The sequence below is a fragment of the Symsagittifera roscoffensis genome, chromosome 1, assembly GCF_963678635.1.
Source record: "Symsagittifera roscoffensis chromosome 1, txSymRosc1.1, whole genome shotgun sequence".
NCBI lineage: Eukaryota > Metazoa > Xenacoelomorpha > Acoela > Convolutidae > Symsagittifera > Symsagittifera roscoffensis.
The window spans coordinates 98,477,749-98,498,986 of NC_087062.1; positions in this window are offsets into that span (position 1 = coordinate 98,477,749).

The following is a 21,238-nucleotide window of genomic DNA, read 5'->3' on the forward strand; positions in this document are numbered from 1 at the left end:
AGATAACTAACTCTACAGTTTTAGATAAAGAAAGGACGTTGCTTCACTTTGTAACTGGTTGACTTTGATAAAAAACACTGATAAATTTCTAAAAGAGGAAGCTGACTGACGGCATTCGATGTAATTCAGTGACGGCGTTTGATGTAGCACCAGAGACGGTGGTTTTAGAAGGCGAATTGAGTTGGCACCAGAGACGGCGATTTGCACTAAAAAAGTGTTTTCTAATAAAAACCTGGTCATAAAGTAAATTGGTAAAATTAGTTTGAGATTCTGAAATTTAGATGGCTGATGATTGGCTCTCTTAGTACACAGCAAGCGTCTAAACTTGTGTTTCTTTTGCGAGTTGAGTTCGAGTTGACTGATTGTGTTGGGCAACTGTATACTGTTTGCGTCGGGCTATTGTTTTCACTACGGCGATTGCGTTCACTACGGCGGCATTTGCACTAAAGACGGTTTTCTAAAAAACTAGTCGTATTCAATTTCTGTAATTAATTTTGAGGTTTGAGATTTTGAAACTTACTGTTAAGTGAGGGTGCTGATAAGTGATTTGAAGTAAGTTTCGAAAAAAGTAAGGGTACTGGTAGTGAGGGTACTGATACCATACTGTCGGGCTTTTCCATGCTGTTTGAGTGGGCGATTGGGTCCGGCGGTTGTTCTCACTACGGAGGCGTTTGCACTAAAAACAGTTTTCTAATGAACTATTCATAAACTTTTGTAGTTATATATTTTGATATTTGATGTTTTGTAATTTACTGATAAAAGAGGGTACTGATCTATAATTTGAGTTAAGTTTCAAAATAAGTGAAGGTAGTGATAGTGAAGGTACTGATAGCATACTGTCGGGCACTTGCATACCGTTCGAGTCGAGCTATTGAGTCGGGCGATTGTTTTCACTACGGCGGCACTTGCACTAAAAACAGTTTTCTAATAAACTGGTCAGAAACTATTGCAATGATGTTTTTGAGATTTGAGAACTTGAAACTTATTGAGAAATTGGGGTAGTGATAAGTGATCTGAGGTAAGTTTCATAATAAGTGAAGTTACTGATAGTGAGGTTACTGATAGCATACGGTCGGGCATTTGCATGCTGCTTCAGTCGGGCGATTGTTTTCACTACGGCGATTGTTTTCACTACGGCGGCATTTGCACTAAGAAAAGTTTACTAAAAAACCAGTCATAAAATTTTTTATTAATACATTTCCAACCTTTACGGGGAGAATCCGGCCGCAGGTTGGGATAACCCAGCGGTTCTGGTTCCTCGACCGCGGCCTCGAGCCCGGGCTGACAGATTAGCAGTCCCAGCGACTGACAGCGCTGCTCGCCCGTGACTGCACCCCCGCCCGCTTGCCCAATTATAGGGCAGAGTGTCATCAGAGGCGTCAATGCTGGATGAGTCGATATAATATAGCGCGCCCTCGACCACGCTAATGCAAGAGCGACCAAGGAGGTGCTCTCCTCCTCGCCACTGCTCGAGAACAGATCAAAGTCAGATACGCGCATCAGCTGCTCCGGTTCCGGCTCCGAGTCCGGGTCCCAGAAGGGCAGGACGGTTTCCACCTCTATCTCGTCATCTTTGCCTCCATGTGCCTTGTCGTCCTCGTCTGTCTTGTCATTGTCAGTGAAGATAAACAAAGTTAAAACTTGATTGATACGGAGGAAGGGCTGGGTGTTTTTTTGCGGTTTAGATTGGAAAAATTTAAGTAAGTGGTCAAATGTGAAAAGGAGTGGTTGTTCACATGGCACCAGTTTGAATTAATGTGACAATTATTACGGTCCAAAAGTAATAGTTGTGTGAAAAACCGTGGAAAACCGTGGAAAAACCGACTGAGCGGCTCCAAGTCCTGTCGACAGAGTGGGCACTTTGGATGCAACTCATCCGTCACCTTTCGCCATTAAGCCAAGCGCAGCTTATTTGTCACCTCCCCCTCAAGGATCTGATGTAAGGTTCTCCCCTCTTTACAACAGATTGGTCACATTTCTTGGGTTTCGTTAACAGAAGCGCTGACGATTTCTGAAACTTTATTCACTGATAATGAGATACCATATTTTCTGAAATTGAAAAATTCAGTTAGTTACTCAGACTGCTTGATAAAAATTAGGATGACAAAATAAAATCGATCAAAAAAACACTGTTTTAAAATGTCAGTTAATAAACCTAGACATCGTTTAAAAAAACTGTACACCTTAAATAATATTCGAATTCAGTATCACCGAGTAGGCCCTTTTGACTGCAATTAGGGCGGGCAATGCTCCCACTGGCAATGCCCCGCATGACCCACGATGGTGTTGGACGAGACAGTCCATCTCTTCTTTCTCTGCCAGCCTTTCCTCAGTTGTTGGCTTAAAACACATAATTATCTTAGTTTAGCATGAGAGATTAAACTGAGTGATCGTCATTTTTTGGGATGAATTGAGCAATTCAGTATACGGATTGACAAAACTCAATTATTGGGTTCAGTTGAGTATTTTAGTATATGCGATTAAACTGGGTGCAGTTTTCTCGATACGGAAGTAATCATTTCAAAATCTGGGATGAAATTCGGACAGAAATACTAGCGCAAATTATCCTGGCAAGGTGATCACCTAAGGCTTTGTCGTGCGCCTTCAGAATTCTCCAGACTTCCTCCAGATCTTCTTATTCTTATGGTGGTATCGTGTCTCTGGTGCTATAAAAGTACCATTCTCAATTTTGTGTATTTCGACAAAAATGTATCAGTATACTCTTTGATACCACAGATGCACCATAAACTCATTCAGAGCCAACATCTGAAAATCAGGATAGCAGCTGCTGAAGAAAACTCTGGCAGCCGTAAGAAGGTGTTCACGGTGGATGAAATTGACACCCAGAGCAACTGGCTTTGAAAGCGTTTCAACCATGTGTATCAAGCCAGCTGGCATAAGGAGAACCTGGCGCTCCGTCAGAACCACTTTTTGATCCCCTCCAGCATCACAGCGAGGGTCATCCCCGGGAGACATCGGTTTCCTACCCAGAGGTTGCCGCGTCATATATTCCTGAATATCTGCTTGTTGTTGACAGACAAGGGCTATCAAATAAAGTGTTTTGCAGCCTAGAAGGAAAAAGAACTATTTGGAACAGTTTTCTAAAATTCTTTGAAAAAATTGTGAACCAGACTTTGTTTTTCTTTTCACTAAAATGTCCATCACAGATGTACCGGTGATATCCTGGTGATTTGGTGTTCCTGCACCAGCCTGCGATAACAGCACTTGACTACTTTGTCGATACTTCTGTCTTCTCGAATTTCCTTTTATCTATGCTCCCAACTACACATCCTTGACCGCTTTTGAGACAGTGAATTTTGTGGCGGCCGACAGGGAAGCATCAGCATCAAGGATGTTTCAGAACATTGGCGACATTGATCGGAACAAAATTTGACCATCAGCAGGCTTAATTGATTGTATAAACTCCTAGGATTAAGCACAAACGTGAGGTTAAACATATTTGAAAACTGGACCACTCGGAATCTAATTATTTACAATTTGATAACCTTTTCCTCTTGGCTGTACCGTCCAGCTCTGAGTTCCTCGGGGTCCTCCTTTAAATTTTCGTCAATGAAATTGTCACTATACATTCGGCTGTCAAACTGGCAACTATCCGCAGGCCCTGTTAATCGGCTTTTGAAACCCTTGATGGATTTAGCCGATGCTGTTTTAAATTCGCAGGCGTAGGCGACGGCTTGGAGAAATGGGTTTTGGTACTTTCGCCAATTAAGGTGAGCCAATTTGAATTGACGGAACAAACTGGTAAAGTTGATACTGACATAACGAAATGTGAACTTTAGTGTTGAATCTAAGTGCAAGCTCTTTCATCAAAAACTCATAACCGTGCAAGTTTTCTAACAAAATGAACCACATTATTTTGAAATGAACAGAGCCATGAGGACACGGCTTGAAACATGGCTGAAAACAGATCTCCCTACAAGGTATTAAATTGGAATCTGTTTTGCAAAACGTTGTGTCGATGTAAGGTTATCAATGTTGTGAACAGCAGCCTCTAGTAAATTGTCGATCAGATGATTTATTCGCTTCGTATGACCAACTTGCCATCTGAAATTGACGGTAAAAAGGACAGATTCTTCTTTGGAAACTAGTAAGAATTTTATTGAATCTAGACAGTGACCTGCAGGAAAAAGAGTGACAGTTAGGGTATGAGTCTGGTCCCCGTCCAATGGAACATTGAAGGTTAACCCATGATCTGAATCCAGCGTATTTTATATGGATTTAAATGAACATAAAGCGGCAATGCAATCAATTAAGTAGCCGAAACTTTATGACAAAAAATTTTAATGTTATAGTGTCTGAACGTTTCGGAGAGCTCCGGCTTGTTAAGGCCACCATGTGATCTGTATGACCTTGCGAAAGAAAATAAACCGTAGATTTAAGGTTCTCACCACTGAAGCGATCACTTGAAACCCCAGAAAACTCTGATATTAGACCGCAAAAATCTGTTATAGTTATTGAAGGAAAAAGGAAGTATGAACAGTGAGTTAATAAAATGAGGATTGAAGATACATTTCTATAGTTTTTAAGAAACGAGAAGACCACCACAATTTGACACTCTTGAGCCCGTTATCCGTTGAGAAATCTATCCAGTTAAAACCTTTTTTCCAAAACCAATAAGAAATACTTGGAAATTTCGAATCCATAACTATCATTAAAAAATTTAATTAGTTTAAATAACTATGTATAGCACCAATAAAAGTTTAAAACAAAGCCCAACAGAAATTCCCCATAGCTGGAAGCGGTAAAATTTATCAGATAAGGCAATGAAGAGAAAAAGATAACTAACTCTACAGTTTTAGATAAAGAAAGGACGTTGCTTCACTTTGTAACTGGTTGACTTTGATAAAAAACACTGATAAATTTCTAAAAGAGGAAGCTGACTGACGGCATTCGATGTAATTCAGTGACGGCGTTTGATGTAGCACCAGAGACGGTGGTTTTAGAAGGCGAATTGAGTTGGCACCAGAGACGGCGATTTGCACTAAAAAAGTGTTTTCTAATAAAAACCTGGTCATAAAGTAAATTGGTAAAATTAGTTTGAGATTCTGAAATTTAGATGGCTGATGATTGGCTCTCTTAGTACACAGCAAGCGTCTAAACTTGTGTTTCTTTTGCGAGTTGAGTTCGAGTTGACTGATTGTGTTGGGCAACTGTATACTGTTTGCGTCGGGCTATTGTTTTCACTACGGCGATTGCGTTCACTACGGCGGCATTTGCACTAAAGACGGTTTTCTAAAAAACTAGTCGTATTCAATTTCTGTAATTAATTTTGAGGTTTGAGATTTTGAAACTTACTGTTAAGTGAGGGTGCTGATAAGTGATTTGAAGTAAGTTTCGAAAAAAGTAAGGGTACTGGTAGTGAGGGTACTGATACCATACTGTCGGGCTTTTCCATGCTGTTTGAGTGGGCGATTGGGTCCGGCGGTTGTTCTCACTACGGAGGCGTTTGCACTAAAAACAGTTTTCTAATGAACTATTCATAAACTTTTGTAGTTATATATTTTGATATTTGATGTTTTGTAATTTACTGATAAAAGAGGGTACTGATCTATAATTTGAGTTAAGTTTCAAAATAAGTGAAGGTAGTGATAGTGAAGGTACTGATAGCATACTGTCGGGCACTTGCATACCGTTCGAGTCGAGCTATTGAGTCGGGCGATTGTTTTCACTACGGCGGCACTTGCACTAAAAACAGTTTTCTAATAAACTGGTCAGAAACTATTGCAATGATGTTTTTGAGATTTGAGAACTTGAAACTTATTGAGAAATTGGGGTAGTGATAAGTGATCTGAGGTAAGTTTCATAATAAGTGAAGTTACTGATAGTGAGGTTACTGATAGCATACGGTCGGGCATTTGCATGCTGCTTCAGTCGGGCGATTGTTTTCACTACGGCGATTGTTTTCACTACGGCGGCATTTGCACTAAGAAAAGTTTACTAAAAAACCAGTCATAAAATTTTTTATTAATACATTTCCAACCTTTACGGGGAGAATCCGGCCGCAGGTTGGGATAACCCAGCGGTTCTGGTTCCTCGACCGCGGCCTCGAGCCCGGGCTGACAGATTAGCAGTCCCAGCGACTGACAGCGCTGCTCGCCCGTGACTGCACCCCCGCCCGCTTGCCCAATTATAGGGCAGAGTGTCATCAGAGGCGTCAATGCTGGATGAGTCGATATAATATAGCGCGCCCTCGACCACGCTAATGCAAGAGCGACCAAGGAGGTGCTCTCCTCCTCGCCACTGCTCGAGAACAGATCAAAGTCAGATACGCGCATCAGCTGCTCCGGTTCCGGCTCCGAGTCCGGGTCCCAGAAGGGCAGGACGGTTTCCACCTCTATCTCGTCATCTTTGCCTCCATGTGCCTTGTCGTCCTCGTCTGTCTTGTCATTGTCAGTGAAGATAAACAAAGTTAAAACTTGATTGATACGGAGGAAGGGCTGGGTGTTTTTTTGCGGTTTAGATTGGAAAAATTTAAGTAAGTGGTCAAATGTGAAAAGGAGTGGTTGTTCACATGGCACCAGTTTGAATTAATGTGACAATTATTACGGTCCAAAAGTAATAGTTGTGTGAAAAACCGTGGAAAACCGTGGAAAAACCGACTGAGCGGCTCCAAGTCCTGTCGACAGAGTGGGCACTTTGGATGCAACTCATCCGTCACCTTTCGCCATTAAGCCAAGCGCAGCTTATTTGTCACCTCCCCCTCAAGGATCTGATGTAAGGTTCTCCCCTCTTTACAACAGATTGGTCACATTTCTTGGGTTTCGTTAACAGAAGCGCTGACGATTTCTGAAACTTTATTCACTGATAATGAGATACCATATTTTCTGAAATTGAAAAATTCAGTTAGTTACTCAGACTGCTTGATAAAAATTAGGATGACAAAATAAAATCGATCAAAAAAACACTGTTTTAAAATGTCAGTTAATAAACCTAGACATCGTTTAAAAAAACTGTACACCTTAAATAATATTCGAATTCAGTATCACCGAGTAGGCCCTTTTGACTGCAATTAGGGCGGGCAATGCTCCCACTGGCAATGCCCCGCATGACCCACGATGGTGTTGGACGAGACAGTCCATCTCTTCTTTCTCTGCCAGCCTTTCCTCAGTTGTTGGCTTAAAACACATAATTATCTTAGTTTAGCATGAGAGATTAAACTGAGTGATCGTCATTTTTTGGGATGAATTGAGCAATTCAGTATACGGATTGACAAAACTCAATTATTGGGTTCAGTTGAGTATTTTAGTATATGCGATTAAACTGGGTGCAGTTTTCTCGATACGGAAGTAATCATTTCAAAATCTGGGATGAAATTCGGACAGAAATACTAGCGCAAATTATCCTGGCAAGGTGATCACCTAAGGCTTTGTCGTGCGCCTTCAGAATTCTCCAGACTTCCTCCAGATCTTCTTATTCTTATGGTGGTATCGTGTCTCTGGTGCTATAAAAGTACCATTCTCAATTTTGTGTATTTCGACAAAAATGTATCAGTATACTCTTTGATACCACAGATGCACCATAAACTCATTCAGAGCCAACATCTGAAAATCAGGATAGCAGCTGCTGAAGAAAACTCTGGCAGCCGTAAGAAGGTGTTCACGGTGGATGAAATTGACACCCAGAGCAACTGGCTTTGAAAGCGTTTCAACCATGTGTATCAAGCCAGCTGGCATAAGGAGAACCTGGCGCTCCGTCAGAACCACTTTTTGATCCCCTCCAGCATCACAGCGAGGGTCATCCCCGGGAGACATCGGTTTCCTACCCAGAGGTTGCCGCGTCATATATTCCTGAATATATGCTTGTTGTTGACAGACAAGGGCTATCAAATAAAGTGTTTTGCAGCCTAGAAGGAAAAAGAACTATTTGGAACAGTTTTCTAAAATTCTTTGAAAAAATTGTGAACCAGACTTTGTTTTTCTTTTCACTAAAATGTCCATCACAGATGTACCGGTGATATCCTGGTGATTTGGCGTTCCTGCACCAGCCTGCGATAACAGCACTTGACTACTTTGTCGATACTTCTGTCTTCTCGAATTTCCTTTTATCTATGCTCCCAACTACACATCCTTGACCGCTTTTGAGACAGTGAATTTTGTGGCGGCCGACAGGGAAGCATCAGCATCAAGGATGTTTCAGAACATTGGCGACATTGATCGGAACAAAATTTGACCATCAGCAGGCTTAATTGATTGTATAAACTCCTAGGATTAAGCACAAACGTGAGGTTAAACATATTTGAAAACTGGACCACTCGGAATCTAATTATTTACAATTTGATAACCTTTTCCTTTTGGCTGTACCGTCCAGCTCTGAGTTCCTCGGGGTCCTCCTTTAAATTTTCGTCAATGAAATTGTCACTATACATTCGGCTGTCAAACTGGCAACTATCCGCAGGCCCTGTTAATTGGCTTTTGAAACCCTTGATGGATTTAGCCGATGGAACTAACATGGCTCCTCGTTGGCCAATAAACCACTCTGACTGGATCCAGTTGAAAAGATTAACCGCAGCCACCCGCTGTACTAGACTTGAGGCAGGCATGATCTAACAAAATACCCAAAAAAGATGATCGAAAATTATTTTTAACCACTTTGAGCTAATTTTAGGTTCAGATGCTTACTTGCGAACGTCTCTCTTTTAGTTCGCCAAAATCAATTCGAGGTAACATGTCTATCTGACTGGCACTCGTTCTACAAGAGCTGCCTGAAACCACGGCAAAAAACTGCGGTTTTTCCCAAGCGCTTCTGGTTTCTGTATCCGAACCAGAGGAAGACGTTAATCTGTCCTCAGATCTACGTCAACCGGATGAAGTGGCGAAATGGAGCCTGATAGAGGAAAGAGTGCAATGAACTCTGGTACGAGAGGAAGTGAATCTGGCCTCAGACACGGTCCATTCGGTATTTCGGTTTCGGGAAGTGGTACCATCCTAATCGAGGTATGTTCATTGATAGTACTTCTTATTTCTGAAGCAAACACTGTAGTGCCAACAGTACCTGGAGCAGTGCCCTTGGAGATTTCGCTGTCATTCGGTGAAATAGTGGACTAAAACAGTGATGTTGATTTAATTGCAGACTAGTGGGTGGACAATTAAACTTGCAGACTAGTGGCTGGACAGTTATAATTGCAGATTAGTGGACATTTAAAAAAAAACGACGATTTGTTACATACAATTGAAAAGGTCGTTACGCGTTCTGCAACCTCCGGCTCCAATTTGCACAAAATCATTACCAATTCTTACTTGGACCAGCTCATCGGCTCGTTTGGTTCCTGTTTCGAACAGGGAGTCGTCACATCATGCTCACATCTGAATGGCTCATGTTTCTAAAACAGCTGTCAAACCAGGAGGTCGTCTTGCTCGTCTTCTTGATTTTGGTTGTTTCTCTGCTAGTTCCCAACACAGTTTTAACGGTAGTACGTCTCGTCGCCTGATTCATCGTCATTGTCGTGATGCAGGCCGAATTATTTGGCTTGGTGTTAAAACAAAATGCGAAAACGAAATCAAAATACACAAAAATCGATGGATTCGTATTTTTTTCCAACGAAACACATCTTCACTCACATTGATCATTGCCGGTTTGATCCTCGCGGATCAAATTAGCCCTGCTCTGCTTCGGTCCGAATGGTAATTATCACTCCTCATAAACGTCCCGCACGAAATTATACTTTTTCCTAGTGGGAGAGAGCAGCTTTCGCTTGAGTTCAGATCTTCAACTGGCTCTTATCCTCTCCCAACATCCAGTCGACAACACATGCTCTGCCGTTCTCTAGCAGTCGCTGAAGCCCTCCGTGACACAGAACATGCATTTCAACGTTTTCAGTTTCGCATTCCTCTTATTGCATCGCTTTTCAGCAAAATGGCGGACCATGTTGCTTTTTTGCAAAAATTGTAGGTCGCACTTTGGAAACGAAAACAAAAACAAAATCAGCCAAGGATTAATAATTAGACAGTTACTAGTTTTTCACATTTTTGATTTTGTACAAAAATTGGTATGCAGACTATAATTAGGCTTTTACATCGTTAGCCCTCGTTACAAAAGTAAAGCCCTCTTCACAGCATAAAATTGGTTCATAGGAGTAGGAAAAAGAGCCAATAAATTTTAGCGGAATCCGCAAATTTTTGAGCACTATATCATTTTATTGGAATCCAGCATCAAATCGTTTGGAACCTGTAACATCAAATTTGTGAATATACCCTTTGGAATGTGAAACGCGTACCTCAATTTTGAAATGAAAACCACAATTTTGACATGAATTGTGAAATGCGAGCCTTAAACTTTAATATGATATAAATTTTTTGGAAAAAAAAACGTCTTTTAGGTCACAATATTTTTGATGCACATTTACTTCGTTGTTTTAAAAACAGCTTGCAGTGCCAAGGAGTTGAACCAGCGACCTCTGGTTTGGTAGCCATATTCTTTACCTCCAGGCCAACAGACCCCTCAGGTTGCAAAATCATGTTATTACCCTTGAAAACATTTATTACCCATTTTATTTTGTAAAGTAACATTTGAAGAAAAACGCTAAGGATAATGATAAACTTATTTTTGCACGCGAAATCATTCAAATATCTAATTATAAAATCAAATCAGATTCGGTATCAGTTTTCAAAACTAAAAATCAATTTTCACGATATAAAATTTTGTGGTTACTATAAAGTTACAAGATACCGCAGTTTTAAATTTTGCTAATTGTTCCATTTTATGGGACCTTGTAACGAATATCCGAATACCCATAAAAATATGGCCCCCTACTATGCCCGGACGAATTTTGTACCCTGTTAACTACTCCCTTTCTCCGATATGCCCCCCACAATTTTTTTACCTTGTTGACTACCCCCCTCCCCATGGCAAAAGGAAGAGAAATAGTTAACAATATTCCCGGTTTTTATCCCCCTAAAACGATTGGGTAAATTGTACGGTTGATCCCTATATATAATGGTAATTGCCATGTTTTGGGATTTCGGAGAACTGCAACAAACTATCCATTGTCAGTATATGGAATTTTGAAGAACTGCAATAAACCATTGAAAGTAATTGGAATTTTGCAGACCTTAGTGTCAGTATTTGGGATTTTGGTCAGTATCTGGAATTTTGCCACTGCAACGAACTGTTGTCAGTATTTGGGAGTTTGCAAGTGCAACGAATTATTGTCAGTATTTGGGATTTCGCCCATATGTAATAAGTTTTTTCGTTCCAAGTTTGTTTTAGGCTTTCTGTCAACAAACAACTGGTTGTCAGTATTTGAGATTTTGCAGAATTGCAACGAGTTATTGTACTTATTTGGAATTTTGCAGAATTTATAGTCAGTATTTGGGATTTTGGTCAGTGTTTGGGCTTTTGCAACTGCAACGAATTGTTGTCTGAGCGAGTTAAAATTTGTACTGTAATTGGAATTTGGATTAAATTTGGAACGAAATTTGAAAAAAATTGGAACGAATTGATCAGTATTTAAGGTTAGTTGGAATGGGACTACGAACAATTGTCAGTGAGATTTAGCAAAACTTGAACAGAATACTTCAGTTTTTGGGATGGGCAACAGACTGAACGGTGCCATTACACATTTCTCTCCGTCAAGGTTTAAAATTTTGCAAATTTAGAAAACAAACTATTTCAGTATTTGGGACGGGAAATAGGCTAAACGGTGCCATTCCTCTCTTGTCAGTATTTGCGATTTTGAAAAAATGAACGGATTGTTCAGAGGGGGAAACATATTCAACCCTAAATTTTTCAAAGAAAGTAAAAAGTGTAACAGAAAAAAAATAGCATCACTTTAGTTTTCCAGTGTCCGCAGCCCCACTCTCTTTTCACCTAGGGTATATTTACAAAGTAGTTAAACTGGGTAGTTCAAGAAGTATTGATCTCATCGGATTAACATGATTAACCATTTGGAAGCGTATGATAATCACGGATTATGAAATCTATCACGATGAAAATCAATTAATCGAATTCAAGAAACAGTTAGTAACTTTTGTGACATTCGACCAGATTGTGTCAAAATGCAGATTCAGCAGATTCGGAAATTTAGCAGCGAACCTTCCGAGTTGGTGATTTTGAAGGATTAACGACGTTATTGAGACGATTAGTCAAACGGTGTGGAGGCTGGGATATTCTGGTATTTTGAAGTTTTGGTATTTTGAAAAATTCGAAATATGACGTCATGTTTCTGAGAAACGTCAGAAACGGCCATTTTGGCGAAAAAGTCGAAGAAAAACAGAACAACATTAGTTGCGATTGCGATAACAACGGAGATTGTGATAAAAAAACGACAACAAATCGCAGAGTTAACAGAGAACGTTCCGAGTTGCAACTATTGTGTCGTTACAATAGTTGCAAGGCAGTTGCTAACAACAGTGAGGGGTGGAAACCAGCCTTCCGGGTTCGGAGAAATCAAGCTAAACGTGCTTGATTCAGTGGAGTCAAGAATCCGGAGGGGTCTCGGGACTGAAACTGATAGTGTTTGACATAACCTTTTAGCTTCCTGTCATGCCCTGAGTTGAATTTAATTAACAACTGAATTCATTTTGATAAGGATGAGAAGCTAGGAGTTAGGGGGAAAGGGTTGATCCATCTTCGATGGATATGATGATTTTTATCTACTGAACAAAAACAAAAATAATTCAATAAATAGTAATAGCCCTGTTTTTAGGAGTGACCTCGTGGTCTGGGGATACTGAGACCCAGCCATGAGCTCACTATTCCTGCATGTAATCTAGTTAATTTGAGTGTTTTGACCGAAGCCGAGAGCAGTAACGTTTTTGTCGACCCGATGTTAGAAAGACCACCAAAAGAACTGGCTTGGTAGAGACGGTTAAAAGCATGTAAAGCTCTGTTTAGACGTTGGCCAGTCGTCTGAGGACTTAGTTTTATTTTCCGTCGATATGTATCTTCCGGGCGAATGTTACATAGATGTTTTTATGGCGCTCCTGGGTTTTAGTCTTTTTTAGCATCATGACCGGCGAACCGTTAACGAGCACTCCGCGCCGAGCGGATGCTCACATTAACGCCCTTAATAGGCCAAAACCGCCGGGGCGGAAGGGTAGTTCGGAACGCGGAAGCCTTCCGGATTACCGTGAATAGATTTTTAACCTAGTTAAGTTCACGAGCCAGGAAGGGTGGGGGAATTCGCGATCCCGTCATCTCCCGAGTGGTTCGTGACCAAAAACACTTAAAGATAGATTTAAAACCAAACAAAAAGTAGTATAGTACCAAAGAAAAACAAAAAAAATAAAAAATAACCGAAAAAACCAAAAACAGTAAAAAAGTTTTAAAAAAATCAGTAGAAATCATCACCCCAGACAAGATGTGATCCAACCCCCCGTTTGTTGTTGATAGATATATTGTTGTTACAGGCATTTATATCAGTCAGGATTGTTACGATCAATTTTGTGGCCCGTTTGTGAGGCTTGTACTGTAGGGTTATTTGAGCATTTAAGCACGTTAATGATAAATTGCGCTCAATCCAGAAGGGTCAGCTGATTTGCGCTCAATTCGAAAGGGTCTTGGGAGAAGACCGATCCGGCAAGCAGTACAAGGAGCAACAAGAAGGGGCTCAACGACAACAACAATCGACTGTTGGGTATCGTTAACAAGTTTTGTATCCCTTTTAGTACAAAATGTAAGATAGTAACCTGTGGGGGGCTCGACAGTGCTGCACTGTAGTGACCCTTCACCGAACTGCGAATATCCGAGTTAAGCACCTTAATTCGGATAATAAACAAACCCGGAGGGGTAAAGTATTACTAATATTATTACTTATATAGCCTATATTATTACTCCTATATAATTTTTCAGTGAAAAACACACAAAGCAGACCGGTTTTTAAGGTCAAAATAGCGATATTTTGATCCCCCCACAAACCGCGATTTTTGATATATCGATGTTTTTTGAAACGGAAAAAAGCGCTTAATTAGTGTTGGCACTACATCGTAATGGCACTACTATATTAGGTAGAACCGGTTAACTTTAATTCGGAAGTGGTTGGAACTATTTTGGTACCGAAAACCGAATTTTCGCGATTTTTGATAGTACGAAACACTATAAAATCAAAAAAAATTTTTTTAATTTTTGAGTTAGAACAGTAAAAATAGTTGTTCGGACAACATCCACTATTAAATCTACAAGTTTTAAAACCCGCTACCCGAAAGCCTTCCGGGTTGCAGAGAAATCGAACTTAACGTGTTTGATTTGGTGGATTCATCAATCCGGAGGGGTACAGGTAGCATAGTTTTTCGCAAATTTTTTCAACTAAAGCGTTTCAGATCGGGTCTTTTGCATTGAACTAGAAGAGTAAAGGCCTTCTGAGCTCGGATCAATAATTTTTAGGTCGAAAAGAACGGAATTGTGAAAAAAGTTAGACGGAACCTATAAGAGAGAAAATTTTTGAGTTTGGAAGAAAGAATTAGATCAGAAATTAGATCAGAAATTAGCTCCGCTTTCTAGTAGGAACAAGAATCATTCGAAAAAGCAAGCGCAAAATCTTTTTGAGACTGTTTTTAGCAAATTCCTCAATTTTGAAGGGTACACCCTTCACGTTTTATAAAAAATTTTTTGGAAAGACCTTAAACCCCTACCAAAAAGTGATAGCGATTGAATTAAGTAACTTAAGACAGTTCTAGACAAAAAGGGGGGCTAAAGGCACAAGAAGAACTTAATAGAGCCGAAATTAGGCAAGTGATAAGACTCTTCACCGTCAGTGTGAATTGTCAAATAAGAGGCTTAACTTCAATCCGGAGGGGTCTAGGAAAGGATAATATACCCTTCCCAGTTAAATTGAACAGCATAATAGCATCGCAGAACTGTAACATTCGCCCGGAAGATACATAACGACGGAAAACAAAACTAAGTCTTAAGACGACTGGCTAACGTCTAAACAGAGCTTTGCATGCTTTTCACCGTCTCTACCAAGCCAGTACTTTCGGTGGTTTCTTTCTAACATCGGGTCGACAAAAACGTTACTGTTCTCCGGCTTCGACCAGAACGCTCAAATTAACTAGATTACATGCAGAATTAGTGAGCTCATGGCTGGGTCTCAGTATCCCCAGACCACGAGGTCACTCCTAAAAACAGGGCTACTACTTATTATATTACTATTGTTTTTGTTCAGTAGAAAAAAATCATCATCTCCATCGAAGATGAATCAACCCTTTCCCCCCAACTCCTATCTTCTCATTCTTGTCAAAACGAATTTAAATATCAGTTAAATTCAAGTCAGGACATGACAGGATGCTAAAATTCAATACAAGTTCATAAAAGTTTCCGTCCCGAGACCCTTCCGGATTCTTGAATCCTCCGAATCAAGCTTCTTAATATCCAATTCACAATAACTCGGAAGGCTGGTTCACACCCTTCACCGTTGTTAGCAACGGCCTTGCAACTATTGTAGCAGCACAATAGTTGCAACTCGGAACGTTCTCTGTTCTTCTGTACTTCGTTGTTGTTTTTCAGTCACTATTTCCGTACTGTTTTCTATCGCAGATAATGTTGTTTTGTCTATTTCTGCTATTTTAGTTAAAATAGAAATATGAGAAATATGACGTCATAACTCGAATTTTTAAAATTTAGAATTCCAGAATCTTCCAGCCTTCACCGTTTGGCCAATCGTTCCAATAACGTCCTTATTTGTTCTAAATCGCTAATTCGGAAGGCTTGCTGCTAAAATTCCGAATTCTGCAGAAATTGCATTTTGGACATTCTGGTCGAATGTCACATACTCCCCGGACAGTCCGGTCAATGTCCTCATTGAATCGCGCAATATTCGTATAATCGGCACAGTGTCATCGAACAGAATTTACAAAATGCACGTAATCACTTTTATCCACGTCACATCGACTCACTGCAGAATACATATGGCATCATACTACATCGCTACAGCCTTCAAATTCTTTCACTAATCTGCACACTGAGGATTTGACTTAAGATAAAAACATCTTTTCTGACTTCCAACGTCAATGTCCTGACTATAAACTTTTTCTCTAAAATTTAAAAAGGTGTTGGTTTGCAGGACAGTCCTGCCAACCAACAAGCTAAAATTATCCTACTATGATCTTTCCCTTCGGAAATCTTGCTTGTTCATTGTCCTGAATATTAAAACTAAGAAACTTTGTGGTTAGAAAGAACAATGTAACAATCTCCCTCTTCAAGAGATTACTCAAGTCTTCCATGTCACCACAAAGTGATCAATTTTCCTAAGTGATTAAAAACAATCATGCAGGCTGGAATATTTAAATATACTCTCTTCTCAAGCCTTTCTAAATAAATAATAAGTGTCTCTAAAGCCACTTTGCTAAAAATCAAAATGCAAATTTATAAATGCAACAAATTCTCCAATGTTCCAAATTCAACTAAATGTTTTCAGTTTTCAATTACAACTTGGTTGCTTGGTTTCTCACTTGAGTTTTTCACGCACATAAAACAATTCTGAGTTTTAATCTTTCCTTTCCATTACTTCTTTGTTTCTCGTTTTCTTTGTCGTTTAGAAGTTCTAAAACTTCTAAATTCTTCTAATTTTCTTTCTTTCTTTTTGCTTCTTGTTCTTTTCGGCCATTCATCAATGTTCCATCTCATCCTCCTGCGATACTGACTCCGTACTTTCAGTCTCTGTGTCTTGTAACACATCATTGGCTATTCTGACGCTGTTGGAAGCAGTCCTCCAACACTTCTGCTCTTCTACTCTTTGTTTACAACAAGGTAGGGGATCCACGTTAGATTCTCTATTCCTGCAGAAGCTGTTGTGGAGACACAACGTCACATTTCTCTCCAAATCTTCCTTCAACATCTCCTCCTTTTCTTTTCCACTCCGTTCACTTGTCCTGGAGATTCTTTTCACTGCGGTGGTCACTGCATTCCGGTGAGTCACGAAGGCTCGCTTGAAGGCTCCCGCTCCAATGTCCAGCTGATATCCACTGTATACTCTGCCGTGCTTCGACATATGCTTTTTAGCATACTCGTACAACCATGCAGTCATTTCAGCTCTGAACCATGGCATCAATCGTCTCCTTGCCCATATCCTCTTCACTTCCATCGGAATGTTCAGAATCTTGCACATTGTTTCAAAGAGATCTAAATCTTTTAGACAATCTAACTTCTGCAATTGTTCTCTCGTTGGCACTTCCTGTCTGTTGTTTTCTCTTACATGAGCCTCCAGCCATCGTATCGCCATCATAACTCCCACTATCACTACTGTTATGGGCTGTGATGAGTCTGATAAACCCATGGAGAGCAGCTCTCCAGAGTCCCAGATCAACATCAGATTACTACGCTTGGGATACCACCAAGTCTGTAACAAGCAGTGGCAAGGAAACTCATCATGCGTTAACATGATGCTCCTCCAATTACGTTTTCCCGAAGCTTCCAGTAGTGGTTCCACTTCCATCATTACTCGGTGGATTTCATCATTTTCATCTACTGTATTGTAATCCGTGACAGTTGATCCTCTCTGCCTTTGTCTTTCAAAATCACTGAAGTTCCCACTCACATATTCCATGAACTTCTTTCCCAGTATTGACTCCAATTCCTCTTTGGTTCTTTCTGGAACTGCTGAGAACATTTTGCATAACAACTCGTATGACTTCTCAGACATTCTTGTTAGTCTCACACATTTTGGTACTGAGAAGGCTTGATCCACGATCGTTCTCGTACTCTTCACATCCACAGCTACGAAATGTACAGGGTATCTACTCTTGCACATTGGAGCCAATGTTGAACCAACCAAATATCGGGCTCCTGATGGTCTACAATAAGTCTCACTGTGTCTGATGTTCATTTCCGTCTCAATCGCTTCCCTCCACTTTCCTATGTATTTTTGCTCAGTCTGCAGTACTCCTGGGAATACTTCTACACTGACGGCTGTGACCATCTCATGTTTCTGCTCTAGATTCAATAGTGACTCTAAAGAACCAAACATGCTGTAGAATCCTAGTGCAGTCACTAGATTAACGTCAGTTCCTCCATGACAATCTGCTATCAGTTCTGTTTCCGTCTTTGTCTTCATCACTATGTTTCCAAACAATACCGTCAATTGCTTGTGTTGCTTCTCCAGGGTTTTCACACAGTCCAAACCTCCACAAACGTGACCCTCCAGTCCACAGACTTCTGCCAGACAGCTACCAGGTTTAACCCAGTCTTCTGGTCCCCAGCCAGGCAACTCTACTTTATCTTCGCCGTTGCTCCTAGAGGCCGTTATCATCACAATGTATATGATGTTAAGGTCACGCAGGTTACAGTCTGCATTCAATTCTCTCTGCACGTCCTGTGTCGCTCTCAGTATTGAACCAGCGTTGGGACTAGGACACCATGATGGCCTCATCAATTCCCACACCACCATTAGGCTCGTCCTCAGCAATTCATCCGAGAATCCCAACCCAAACTCCACTCTCATGTCGGATTTTGGTACGGAAGGTGCTGTCACCTTTTCTTCCAAGATCAATCCCAATTTATTCTGAGAATTACTAGCATTCTTTATCGTCACGATTCTCGACATCCAGAATCTTAGCAACACTGCTTGCTCGTAATCGAAGAAGCAATCGCGTATGTCTTCACTCAGGAACGGGTTATACGCCATCCCTATTACTCCGGACACGTAGCTGTACAACTTCTTCTTAATCGGTCCACAGTATTCACTGGACTTCGGCAATGCTCCCATGGATTCTTTAGTGAGTCTCAACTCTTTGTTCGAGAATCTTCTTATTTCGTCTATTTTTCTCATGGGCTCTTCGGGTTCTTTCATGTTCACTCTCATCGGTTTGCTCTGCTGCATGTCCAGCAGTGCTAGCAGGAGTAAGGCTTTCTCTCGCGCATCGCCCTCCCTCAGCATCCTGACACAGGTATTCAATGCTGGTACCGAGATTTGTTCTACCATGAATCGAATAAAACAGAGAGCGTCTCTCCGTTTTGCAAACGCTATTGCTGCTCCCTCTTGAGTCATTAGATCCCTCAGGTTCGTCACAAGGCAAACTTTCTCTCCCTTTGATCTCTTCCTTTCTTCCGAATCGTACTCTTCACGAGTCAGTCCCATCAGACACCATGCAAATCTCAATTGCAACTCTGTCCTCACATAAGGTACCGCTATGAGAGCATGTATTTTTGGTGCAGTCCTCATTTCTTCTTCAAAGTATTTTGATACTACCGCTTTCCAGGGAAGGCTCACCAACTGCTCTATCGTCTCTGCTTGTATCTCAGACGACGCTAAGGTCCCGTACGCCTTTTGTTTGAGGGTGGTGCCTTGCAACATCGTTTCTAGATAACCCTCCATGGCACCCTTATCCTCTAAAGCCATCAAATACCCTCTAGCCGAGTTTCGGTATTCTAGCATCTCCATGTATCCGCCGGCGGGTTCTTCTATTGACACAGTCTCCGACACTGTTAGTCGGTTGTATTCTACTGGGACTAGTTGTCCTGCGACACTTCCCTTTCCGTGATTCATGGGAGATGGCTTAAAGTCCTTCATCGTACTCTCCCCACATTGGCTGAGTATCTCCATTTCTAAGGTTGCTCCAGTCAGAGAGCGGTCACTCCTTCTGGATTTATAGCCTGTTGACTTCATCCCTGCCATGAGAATGGGTGGCACCATCGCTATATCAGTCAGCATTTTGTCCATGCCGGTCGCCTGATAGTCACCTTGTCCCAAATCCATGATCTCTTCGACTCGCTTCCTCTTCGCTGAACTTCCCACTTTCACTGATATCTCTGAATCCACCTTCGTTTTTCCCACTCTCCTCGGCATCACTTTGCTGCCCAATTTCATCTTCATCTCGTTAAGCTTGTCAATCACCAATTTGGATCGCATCGTTCCTCTTCTGGTCCTTGACAGATACACCACTTCTCCTTTGTCATCCTGCGGCGTCATTTTGATGGGAGAGTTTGCCTCACTTTCGTCAGTGGCTGAGTCATTCAGTAACTCACTCAATCTCCCTTCACATTCATCCAGTTTATCGAGGACTTCTCGCATTAACGGTCGGTTGAGACCTGTTTTGAGGATGGACTGGGTCCCATAGCTCTGAACTACTGTCCAGACTTCTTCCATGAACGCAACTCGGTCCAACTTGCATCCCGTCTTACTCTCGTGGTCTCGGTGATGTACTTCCCATTCATCTTCGGGCAACGTTCCCAAGAAAGGTACTCTAGCTGAGCCCTCTATTCTTCTTCTCCTAGGTGATTCCATGAGGATTCTTTGTTCGTTATTTCCTGAATTGCCAGGAGAGCAGCTCTCCGGCAAATTCCGTCTCATTTCTGTAAAGGCTAACGGAGGCTCCAGTGTCGAGATGCCCTCATCTGCTGGCTCAGTTGTTTCCAACATATCCGCATTGATCTCAAGATCACTAAAGATATTGAAGTCCAGGCTGGACGTTCCTCCTGTCGATGCCCTATCGTCTTCCCCTGTTGCATGGGCTCTTCCGTTTGACGGCTTCCTCCTTGCTCGTCTTCTTCTGACTTATCTTTTTTCGAGCTCGATGGTCCATTTTCATCGTTGTCCTTGTCGGCTTCCTCTGGGAATTTAGGTATGAGCAATGTACCTGCCGATCTATCTTCCTCCTGTCCGTGGACCACTTTGAATTCTTCGCAGCCGAAGGGTGCTAAGAATGTTCTCGTCTGTAGCGTTCCCAATGTCTTCATTTCCGATTTTACGCTCGTCAGGATCAACGAGGTTTCAGGTAGCTCGGTCCTGCCTCTCATCCTCATAGGCGCTGAACCTAGTGCCGCCCATTCTTCATCAAACCTTCCAGGCTTGGGAGTCGCGGCATTGCTTATTCGCCTTCTAGTCGCCTGATCCGTATAGGCAAATCGTGTGTATTGCAACACAGCAGCATTTCTTCCCACAAAATATGTGTCCATTGTCGTTTCGAAATTCCCTATCCTTCTTTCATTGGTCTCAAACGCTCTCAATCTAGGTGTTTGTACTACGGAGACTGCTCCGAGCAACATCCTTCTTATCCGAGGAAACTCCGGAATTGTTTCCGGCAGCTTTTCGTAATCGCCCCAGTCTTTCGTTCCTTCTCTCACTTTGTGATACGCTGCGGTGAAGCGAGGTACCCTGGTCAATTCACCATTTGTCTTGTCATAGGGCCTTAAATTCCATAGTTTTGGAAACACTTCGACGTGTCCTCTCTCTACTTCTCCCATGCGATCACGAAAATGATCGTCGAAATTGACGATCGTCATCTCTGGTTCTGATATTTTTGCAAATAGCAGATCTTCGCTCATGAGTTCCCGCAACGTGCGCTGC